The sequence below is a fragment of the Corapipo altera genome, unplaced genomic scaffold, assembly GCF_003945725.1.
Source record: "Corapipo altera isolate COAL_440 unplaced genomic scaffold, ASM394572v1 180, whole genome shotgun sequence".
NCBI lineage: Eukaryota > Metazoa > Chordata > Aves > Passeriformes > Pipridae > Corapipo > Corapipo altera.
In genome coordinates this window covers 1144296-1151051 of record NW_020884915.1, presented here as the reverse complement: position 1 = coordinate 1151051, position 6756 = coordinate 1144296, and positions in this window count along the sequence as shown.

Here is a 6756-nt window from a genome sequence, read left to right as displayed (position 1 = left end):
AGCAAGACTGGTATTAACCCTAATCCCAGACTGGGAAAGGTTGGCTGCAGGTAAGAAGGTACTACATGTGTTACAGGATTCCTGGTGATTGATATTTGATTCGGGTTTCAATTTTCTAGGATTAGCCTTAGTAATTACTATAAAATAGGATATGTTATAACTTTAAAATCAGTTTTAATCACTATAAAATTGTCCCTCTCATGCAAACAAGCCTTAATTCATGTTTCCAAGTGAATTGCAAGAGCATCCAGGCATTTGTCAGTGGGAAAATAAATAAATTATATCAAAACATAACATCCCTGTGGTGAAATTAGGAGTTAGAAGCTTTAATTAAGTACTAAATACCAAATGCTGTTTTCTCTGCAATAGTTTTCCTTCAGAATTCACTGCAGTGGAATTTACTTGATGTTTATGGAGTCCTGTTGATGGATTTATAGATATGCAGGAGAGCAAAGGGAGTAACAGTTTATTCTCTGACGATATATATAAAAATATATTCTTCCAATACTGGATATTAGGAAGAAATTCTTCCCTGTGAGGGTGGTGAGGCCCTGGCACAGGTTGCCCAGAGTTGTGGCTGCCCCATCCCTGGAAGTGTCCAAGGCCAGGATGGACAGGGCTTGGAGCAATCTGGGACTGCACAGGGATAACTCTGTAGGAATGTTGTCCCACTGCCTCTGGAATAGGCTGATACTAGGGGGAAAATTGGCTTTATCTGGAAGAGACTGGTTTATTGGCAGCTGTAATGAGATGATGAGGTAGATTAATTAATGAGGGACAGGAAGGGCAGTGGGAGATCTGTGATTGGCACCTGTAACCAGGGCAGGTGCTGGTGCTCATTCTACCTTTCCAGGTGCACACACACCTTGCCTCCTGCAAATCCTTCCTGGTGCTCTTCCAAAGTCACTCCTCTGCCCTATGGAGAAGTACAGGCTGAATTCTGAGCTGTTTTTCTATAAATCAGAATGATTTGGGCAATAAAAGAGAGTGTTCCCAGAGCTCTCAGGCTGGGAGTGGGGAGTGCTGGGAGCTGTGCTGGGACACATCCAAGGAAAAATGGATGTTTTGCTCAGAAGGAAGAAAAGGCAATGGAGTGTGAGAGCTGCAGTCCTGCAGGTGAAGAGGTGAGTGATGTCCCGAGCTTTTACAGCTGCTAAACTTTTTCCTTTTCACTGGTGAAGTACTTGACATCAGTGTTTGGGTGCAGTTAACATAACTTACATCCTGCTTATTTGTATTTTTCTCTTTTGCTTTCTTTTCCTTGCTTATCCTAAGATTTCAGTCAGATTATATTTTTCCCTGCACTTTAATATTAGGGTATGAGTAAAAAAACCCCAGACTATTCATGAGGATGATCAAGAGGGGAACAGGCTGCCTTGGGAGGTTGGAGCTCTCTGTCCTCAGTGATTAACCACTTTGTGTTATTTTATATAATTAATATATTTAATAACTTCACCTTTGTCACCTCCTCTCTGCTGAAATAAGAAATACCTTCAGAACAGTATGAAGTATTCCAGTTTTTAAGTGTCATCTGGCTGAGGCAGGTGATGCAGTATTAGTTTCAAATTAAAAATTAACGTGGCTATATGTGAATGTTGGTTAAAGGCTTCTGACAGGCCAGGGAGAAATTGAGTTCAGTTAATGGTTTTAGTTAGGGGAGGATTTCAGGGGAAGTAACTGGGATCGTATTTCATGGGGCTGAGACAGAAGTGGAGGAAACAGTGACTCTTCCTCAAGTTGTAGTTCCAGGGAACTGGTTTAGATGAGACTGTGGAGCTTTTTGAAGGGGAGTCAGTGAATGTGGGTTTAAAGAGCCTGGTTTTGGCTCATGCCAGTGACTTTCCCATCTTCCCCAGGCAGGTGTGTTCTGCTCTGCCACTGCAGGAGTGAAGAGCAGAGTCCAGACCCTGTCTGGGGTCACTCAGGGGAGGTCACTGTCCTTTCCTCCTGTCCAGATTTATCTGCTCTGTCCTGATGTGTTTGGGCAGTGTAGCAGAATCCTCTTCCAAGCCTGGGAAACACTTGGAAGTGGGCTAAAGAAATTAAGGAGAGAGGAGATGTTGGCACAGTCCTTACGTCCTTTACCTAGAAACTTAATCCCCAAATCTTTGTTCGCAAAGTCCAGCCATGAAAAAAAAAAAAAGAAAAATCCCACTGTTAGTTTGGGGGCTGCAATTCCTTCTGCCATGTCATGTTTTCTGTTCTTTGTCATCATGTAGTTGTATGTGTGTGTGTGTGTGAAGTGTTTTCTCCTGTGCAAGAACTGTTTGTGCCCAGTCAGTCCTGCAGCCAGAATCATCCAGAGGTGAATATGTCAAACTAGGAAAATAGGGAAGTTCTGGAATTACATCGAGGAGCTTCCTCTGTGCTCTGGAGGGGAACCCCCTGCTCTGCCCCAGTGCGGTGAATAATGACGAGTCTTCGTTCCGAGGTGAACGTCCAGGAACGCGAGGGCTGCGCAGCCCGGGCAGGGTGTGGAAAATCTGGGATTTGAGGGAAAATCCCACCTTTGGGGAATTTTGCTGCAGGCGGCAGTACCGCGGATGGCCACGGGGCGGCGCTGCGCACCGCGGAGCGGGATAACGGGCTGGGAATGCTGCGGGGCGGGATAACGGGATCGCGGGCCGGGGGGGTGGGGGGCGTGGGGCTGGGGGTGCTGCGGGGTGGATGGGGAATAACGGGAGCCACGGGAGGAAAATGAGGGATAACGGGATGCGTGGGGTTGGAGATGCTGCAGGACGGGATATCGGCGAGCATGGGGCTGGGAGTGCTGTGGAACGGGATAACGGGATGCTGGGGCTTGGGATGCTGGGGGGGGGGGGGGGCGGGGTAAAAGGGGGCACGGGGGGGGGGAGAAAAAGGGGGGGGGGGTGTGGATGGTGTGGGGTAGGATAACGGGGCTTGGAGAGGATCGTGTGGGGACATGGGGTGGGGGATGCTGGAGGTGGGATAACATGGAAAAGGAGTGGAGCGTAGGGTGGGGGCTCCTTAGTTCTGCATCCACCAGGCTCAGCATGGGCTCTCAGATGTGGCTATATTGTGTGGGGGTTTTTTTGTGTGTGTGTGGGTTTTTTTGTTTGTTTGTTTTGGTTTTTGTTTTTGTTTGTTTGTTTTGGTTTTTGTTTTTGTTTGTTTGTTTTGGTTTTTGTTTTTGTTTGTTTGTTTTTTAAAGTTTAAAGCTTAATTTGTTGGTCACTGTTCACAAAGGGAAAGTTGGACTTGTCAGCTGTTTTTTAGCTAAAATACTGGGTAGTAACAACAACAATAATAATAATAATAATGATAGAAGATGCATTTACTGGTAAATCTGGATGTTCTTGGAGGGTGCTGCACCCTGAACATGACCTGGGTGAGCCCTCATAGAAGCAGTGTCCCAGCAGGTGGAGTGGCTCTGGACGTCCAGCAGTACCTCCAAAGGAAGGACAGGCAGGAGAGGTTTTCCTGCTACTTGAAGGATTGGGTTTAAATGAGGAACCCCAGCACAGGGCAGATTGGAGCTGTCAGGAAGACTGAACTCTCAGCTGAGCCGAGGGATGTTCAAGCTCATGGCAGAGTCAGTAGCATTTGTGTCTGCTCAGTGTCTGGGATGATCCCTCAGCTGAGCTGCCTTAACCTGCGACTTTTGGGATGCCAGTCTGGCTGCCCAGCACTGCACACAATGATCCTGGTTTTCTACAGAATTCAATCCACTGCTGGTTACAGGTAGATTTGAGTGTAATTAAGCAATGGCAACACATGTGGGTCATTATAGAATCCCAGAACGGTCTGGGTTAGGAAGGACTTCAAAGCCCATCCAGTCCCACCCCCTGCCAAGGGCAGGGACACCTTCCACTAGCCCAGGTTGCTCCAAGTCCCATCCAGCCTGGCCTTGGACACTTCCAGGGATGGGGCAGCCACAGCTTCTCTGGGCAACCTGTGCCAGGGCCTCCCCACCCTCCCAGCCAAGAATTCCTTCCCAATACTCAATCTAATCCTGCCCTCTGGCAGTGGGAAGCCATTTCCCATTATCCTGTCCCTCCAGGCCCTTGTCCAAAGTCAGAATGGAAGGTCTGGTCTTCACTGGTTTGGGATGGAGGTTCTGTGGACAACAAAGCATGGTAGGAAGATCCAGTTATTTTGCCAGGACAAAAATCTACAATTATTATCAACTGGCTTTTTTCCCATTTTCATCCTTTTCCTGGGAATATGCTTGTGTGACACTAGATGGAGCCTTCTATGCACGGGAGAAGCAGAGGGGTTTGGGGAGTTCAGAGCAGCATCTGCACTTCCACCAGTGTCTTGTAAAATGTGTTAATGCCATTACCACTGGAAATAGGGATGATGTTTAGTGGGAAAAACATGGTGGGAAGTGATTTCTTACATCTACAGAGGGCAAAAGTCACCTGGTGTTTCCCTTTGCATTGAAACCACATCAGAATTAAGAATTAGAACAGTTATAACATTATGTACATATTGTCCCTGCCCAGAGTAGGGGTGGAATGAGATGGGCTTTAAGTTCCCTTCCAGCCCAAACCAGTCTGGGATTTCACAATTTTGAAAGATGTGGAGAGGAATGTTTATGCTTGTGGCTTTGAGAACATGTAGATATATGTAGAATTTTCTGTCTTTGTGTCCACAGCTATTTCCAGCTGTCTTTCATAGGAAGATTAGTGAAAATATGATTATTATTTTATATTCTGGCTTTGATGGCAATGCTGTGATGGTTGGCGATGCAGTGGTGGTGGTGGTGGTGTGTTGGGAAGCTCTTCCCAATGTAATTCCTGCAGCAGCAGAGCAGTGTCATCATTCTGCGCACACACTCAGCCTCTGAAAGCACCCAAAAAAGCAGATTATAGAATATTAGTGTCATAGAAGATGAAATTGCAACATCATTATGGAATGAACCATGTCATCTTAATTATTCTCTGCCAATTTTAAACTGAATATAAGCAACTTGGGCACGTTGCTGACATTCTGAATGATGATGGTACAGCAAGAAAATGCAAATATAAAACAAATCTGTGGCAAATAACCTAAGTTTGTACTGAAAGTGAGAACTGAGAGGGAATTTCTTGTAGAATCTAGAAGTTTTGTATAATATTTGGTGCTGGGTTGATGATTAAACTCAATGATCTTAGAGGTCTTTCCTTAACAATTTATGATTCTGTGTTTTCGTCATGTGGTTTTTCTTTCAGTGACCATTTTGATTATTCCCGGACCTTAGTAAATATAAGGCATTATATCAGATTTATGGCATAATATCAGAGCATTGGGTCAGTTATTACAGGCCTGTTGGCTCTTAGCCCACCCTGCGTTGGAGGGGCAGAGCTGGAGTCCCTCAGGATGGATCCGTGTGCTGCCGTTGCTCCTTCCCAGCCTCCCCTGCTCTCCACTGACCTAAAACAATTCTGTGAGTGTTGCTGCCTTGCTGTTCCCCACCTCCTGCAGGCTCTTAATGAATATATTGCAAACCAGCAGCCTGCAGAGTGATCCCCAGGGCACTACCCCATTAACCTTTCTCCACACAGAGAATTGGCCATTTATTTCCATTCCCTTTCCTATCCCTTAACTTGTTTTAATCCCTGACAAGACTTTATCGTTCACCCTGTGGTAACTGTGTTTCCTCTGCACCAGGAACTTTATCAAATGCCTTTGGAGTACAAGAGCAGGTCACACCTCCCTGTCCTCCTTCAGATTCCCTCTCTCCTGCCCTCTGAAAGGCTCCCAACAGGAAAAGGAGACTCAAATCAGACTGGTTTGGGTTTGAAGGGACTTTAAGCCCATCTAGTTCCACTTCCCTGCCATGGGCAGGCCCAGGCAGTGACTGTCCCTGTGCTGGCACTGCTGGGGCACCTCCAGTGCTGGGGGCAGTTCTGGGACCCTCAGACAAGAGAGACCATGAGGGGTTGGAGCATGTCCAGGGAAAGGAACAGAGCTGGGGAAGGGTCTGGAGCACCAGGAGTGGCTGAGGGAGCTGGGGGGGCTCAGCCTGGAGAAAAGGAGGCTCAGGGGGGACCTTCTCACTCTCTGCAACTGCCTGACAGGAGTGGGGAGGTGGGGGGTGTGGGCTCTGCTGCCAGGGAACAAGAGACAGGATGAAAGGAAGCAGCTTCAAGCTGTGTCAGGGGAGGTTCAGGTTGGAACACAGGAGTAATTTCTTGCTGGAAAGGGTGTTCAGACATTGAAAGGGGCTGCCCAGGGAGGTGGTGGAGTCCCCATCCCTGGAGGTGTCCAAGGAAAGACTGGATGTGGCACTCAGTGCTCTGGACTGGGTGACAAGGTGGGGGTTGGGCACAGGGTGGGTTTGATGATCTTGAAAGTCTTTTCCAACCTCAATAACTCTGTGACTCTTTGGCAGTGGGATACCTAAGCAGACCTCATTAACTTCAGATCAAATACAACACAAATTCATCCCCTGAAATGGTAATTTTCAAAACATGGTTTGTCTTAAAAGGTGTCTTTTTTACCCTCATTTAACTTTCATCCAGAATTCATTTCCAGTCTCGCTGAGAACAAACTTCTGTCTTTCAGGAAATGTTTTTGAATTCCTTAGCTAGAAAACTATTTTGAAAACCTAATTTGAATTTTTAAACAGCTTTGCCTGCCCCAAATGGTTTTTGCCAAATGAAAGAGCTGCACCTGAAAAGTTTTTCCCAGCTCCAGGGAAGAACTGGATCTGCATGTGGAAGCAGCTGACAGGGTGTGTGTGAAGGAGACCGGGGAAAGAGAAAACCAGCATTGTGGAAGGGAAAGATGTAGTTTCATATAAGTGAAACC